Genomic DNA, 4,866 nt, shown 5'->3' with positions numbered 1-4,866 from the left:
AAACAAACATTTTTATGTCTTTGGCACGTTTAATGCACTATCATTTGATATTTTAATTATTTAAAATTGTGAAACTCATTCTTACTCTAAATGATAAAAATGTAGATATTGGCCGGGCGTGGTGGCGCACGCCTTTAATCCCAGCACTCCGGAGGCAGAGGCAGGCGGATTTCTGAGTTCGAGGCCAGCCTGGTCTACAGAGTGAGTTCCAGGACAGCCAAGGCAACACAGAGAAACCCTGTCTCGAAAAACCAAAAAAAAAAAAAAAAGTAGATATTGATTATAAATAATTGATCTCTGATTTTGTGCTCTTTTTAGAACACATACTTTTTGTATTTAGAGCACACAATTTGTATATTGGGTGAATAAAAGCTATATATGTGTCTCCTGATATTTGCAAGAGTTACAGCATGAAGTGTCACTTTCTGTGTTTATAGACATAACTCACTGTGCTTGCGCATGAGTCTGGTAGATATATTGCTGAACTGAAGGCACCAAAGCAAATTTACTGGCCTCAATTCTTACAGAAATAACTGACAGATGATGTTTAAGGGCTGGGAATGCTGATACATAGTAGAGAGCTTGCTGAGCATGTGAGAGACTCTGTGATCAACTCTATTATGCCACATCCCTAGAAAGAAAGAATTATATTTAAGACCACATTTATAACTTCAAATATGTGATTGTACATGCAAAACCAGACAAAAACATAGCTTCTTTCTTCTGTTGACAATTATTATCAATTCAATTAATTGACAATATTGAATTAATTAATTAATTAATTAATATTCAAGTACTGTCTCAAGTCAATTGATAACTTTTCTATTTATATATATTTGACTTTTCTACTAAAATTGAGAGCATCTGAGGGTCTAGCCAAAAATGGCCAGGGCACTCTGTCTCCTGAGACACATAGAATTATATTAAGAAAATAATAGAGTATCAGAATAAATTATTGGAAACCTGGTCATTGAGGAAATAGTATGCTATATCATTGACAAAATCCTGTAATATCAGAAAAACTCATAGGCTCCCCCAAATACTGCTTACTGTATGGAAGATACTGGGTACATTGTTTAATCTAAGCCTTTATTTCTTTATCTCTAAAATAGATATAGTTAATAATTTAAATAGTGGGTTAACTGTGATAACTAAATGACATAACGCAAGAAAAGTTTTAAGAACACAAGATTCCAGTAGTATACATATTAAGTAGCATTGCAATTTTCTAATCAAATCTCAGGAATATTATGGCTCATACTCTTTTCCATGTTGTGTTGACTACTGTAATGCACGTGAACAAGGACTTACTAGGGGACTCATATTCCTACATTATAAAAAAGCTGCTCCTCTTTGCTTTACAAGAATTTTGATGATATATTCTACTTATTAACTTTAGACATTCTCAGAATATGCTCTTCAGGAGTTGAGTGGTCCATGAATGTGGGAAGCCGTCCCTATCAATCTGCAATCGCCATTACAAGATGGTGCTGGTTTCCCCTGGGCCTACGTGGCCTAACTGGTAAACAAGCAATATGCGCATGTGCAAGAGTGTGTTCGTGCCAAGTCACTGCCAATCCTGGGGCATGCTGAGAGAGCAGCCAATCAGGTATGGACACGCCACACTGAGGTGTATATAAGCAGCGCCTTTTTGGGGCTCGGGATCTTCCTCTTCATGCTGAAGCTAGCATAATAAAGAATTGCTGCAGAAGGATCTGGTTGTTCGTGTGTGTGTTCTTGCTGGTGAGACAATAGTGCACGAGAAGTGGTGCTGAAACCCGGGAATGCCTTACCATCGCCAGCACCGAGGAGAGCCTCCATTCGCGGGGTGGATTCAGAACTGCAGTCAGGTTAGTTTTCCAAGGTAAGCTCTGAGAGGCATGTTTGGTTCTGGTCTTTCTCCACAACTAGAAGGGGCAGTGGAAGCCTTCGTAATTGTTCTTGTGGCACTTATCCTTTTCCTTATAGTGAAAGCAGAACAGGGGGTGCTGGAGGAGGTTCAAGACAGCATGTCAGAAACAGGGCAGGGTAAAGGATTAGGCGCTCAAAGAAAAAAGGGTATACCTAAGAAAAAAGGCCCTTCCACGGACCCTGGATTCGAGGAAGTGAGAGAATGGTGAAAGGACGCCCCAGGAGAGAAGAGAGAGGAGTGGGAAAAGGGGCCCCCCAAAAGAAGAGTCTTTATTCAGTAAAGTAGCTTAGCTTGAGGCTCTGGGACTTGATGGTTCGGATTCAAGTGAGGAGCTTAGTCCCACTGATGAGGAAGATTTGGAGGAGGAAGCAGCTCTTTATGAGGAAGATAGATATCATCCTGATGAAAGATGGCCTAGCGAATCAGAGAGGAAGTCCAAAAGGAATGGAAGCAAGGGTTAGGTCATTGTTTGGTCTTCAGGCCCTAGTGCCCCTCCACCTTATGTGGAAAATTTTCGCTCAGATACTTTTATCCCTCCGAGCGGCAAAAATTACAGCAGATGTTTCCTATGTCTGTGGAGCACATACAGATCAAAGAACTTGCCGAATAGGTCCTTAATTATGGAGTTAGTGACAATTTTACTTTATCTCAAGTTGAAAGACTTGCTACTTTGGCCATGACTCCGGGAGACTGGCAAATGGTGGCAAAGGCTGTGCTCACTAATATGGGACAGTATTTAGAATGGAAAGCCTTATGGTATGATGCCTCTCAAATGCAAGCAAGGGCTAATGCCGCCGCTGAAGGTGATCAGATAAATAGTACGTTTGATCTGCTGACAGGTCAGGGACCATATGCAGCCAATCAGACAAATTATAATTGGGGAGCATACGCTCAGGTTTCAGCTGCTGCCATTAAGGTGTGGAAAGCACTTTCAAGGAAAGGAGAGGCAGGAGGACATCTGACAAAAATTATACAAGGACCTCAAAGCCAGTTTCAGAATTTGTAGCCAGGATGATGGATGCTGCAGGAAGAATCTTTAGGCATCCAGAGCAGGCAATGCCCCTAATAGAGCAGCTGGTCTTTGAACAGGCTACACAGGAGTGCAGGATAGCAATTACACCTAGAAAGAGCAAAGGATTGCAGGACTGGCTAAGGATTTGCCGAGAGCTTGGAGGACCATTCTCTAATGCAGGTTTGGCTGCCGCCATTCTGCAAAGGCAAAAGCGCTCGAATATAGCAGAGCGCAGAGTTTGTTATAACTTTTCCCATTCTATACCTTGATGTTTTCTCCAAATAATTTCTCCAAATTTTGATTTTAATTTTAAAAGTTTTAAACTGTGAATGGTAATGCATATCTATAATCCCAGCACTCACACAGGAGGTAGAGACAGAAAAATTAACACATCAAGGTTATTTTTCAGATACATGGGACCCTATATTAAATACAAACAAGAAAAACATTTTGTCCCTCAACCTCCTAGTAACACATGGCTTTAAAATTAAATCTGATGTTTTTGTACACAGAGCATCTTTTGCATGTAGTTTGAATGACCTAGTTAAGTCAGATGAAAGTGTTTTAAAAGCAAAATTTTGATATGTGCAACAGCAAACCATGAGGAAATGCTTGTACCAACCTCATGTCTGAAAGTGGCTATTGGTACCCTAATGCAGTTGCACAACTTGCATTTCGAGGGTTAAAAGCAGCTATTACTTATTTTGGGAAAAAACCTTATCTTTTGATTGTACCATATACCTCTATACAAGTTCAGACCTTGGTAGCTACATCCAATGGTTGGGCTGTTTTAGTCACCTCCTTTTCAGGACAGATTGACAATCATTACCCAAAGCATCCAATTTTACAGTTTGCCCTGAGTCAGGCTATAGTGTTTCTGCAAGTAACATCCAAGAATCCACTCACAGATGGGATTGTAGTGTATACTGATGGATCAAAAACTGGTATAGGTGCTTATGTGGTTAATGGTAAGGTAGTATCTAAACAATATAATGAAACCTCACCTCAAGTTGTGGAATGTTTAGTGGTACTGGAGGTTCTTGAGGCCTTCCCAGGACCACTTAATATTGTATCTGACTCTTCCTTTGTGGTTAATGCACTTAATACTTTTGAAGCAGCTGGATTAATTAAATTCTCTAGCAGAGTTGCTGGCATTTTTCAACAGATACAGTCTGTTTTACTCAACATGAGACATCCTGTTTATATTACTCATGTTAGAGCACATTCAGGCCTCCCAGGTCCGATGTCTCATGAGAATGATTTGGCAGATAAAGCAACAAAAATTGTAGCCGTTGCCCTGTCTTCACGAACGGAAGCTGCAAAAGAATTTCATAAGCGCTTTCCTGTGACGGCTGAAACTTTATGCCGCTGCTTTGCATTAACTAGAAAAGAAGCTAGAGAAATTGTTACTCAATGCCAAAATTGCTGTGAATTCTTACCTATCCCTTATATGGGAATAAACCCACATGGTATAAGGCCATTATAGGTCTGGCAAATGGATGTCACACATGTTCCTTCTTTTGGAAGAAGTCAATACTTATATGTGTCAATTGACACTTGTTTTGGCATCATGTTTACCACACCTTTGACAGGTGAAAAAAGCCTCACATGTAATACAGCACTGCCTAGAGGCATGGAGTGCTTGGGGTAAACCTAAAATTATAAAAACTGATAATGGGCCAGCATATGTCTCTAATAAGTTTCAACAATTTTGCCATCAAATGAATATTTCCCATCTGACTGGCCTTCCTTACAATCCACAAGGACAAGGCATTGTGGAACGTGCTCATCACACTATCAAATCTTATTTAATAAAACAAAAAGGTGGAGTTGATGAAGTAATACCCTCCATACCAAGAGTAGCTGTTTCCATGGCACTCTTTACTATTAATTTTTTAAATCTTGATGAGCATGGTCACTCTGCAGCTGATCGTCATAGTTC

At 40.0% G+C, this 4,866-nt stretch overlaps 1 pseudogene; it reads left to right on the top strand.

Moving 5' to 3' along the window:
* The first annotated feature begins 1,784 nt into the window (after window positions 1–1,784).
* LOC110304175 overlaps window positions 1,785–4,866 on the top strand; it is a 3,978-nt pseudogene continuing 896 nt past the window's right edge.

Source organism: Mus caroli, chromosome 11 (genome assembly GCF_900094665.2).
Source record: "Mus caroli chromosome 11, CAROLI_EIJ_v1.1, whole genome shotgun sequence".
Taxonomy (NCBI): domain Eukaryota; kingdom Metazoa; phylum Chordata; class Mammalia; order Rodentia; family Muridae; genus Mus; species Mus caroli.
The sequence above is the reverse complement of the archived record's forward strand: the minus strand, read 5'-3'. Positions and strand labels throughout refer to the sequence as shown.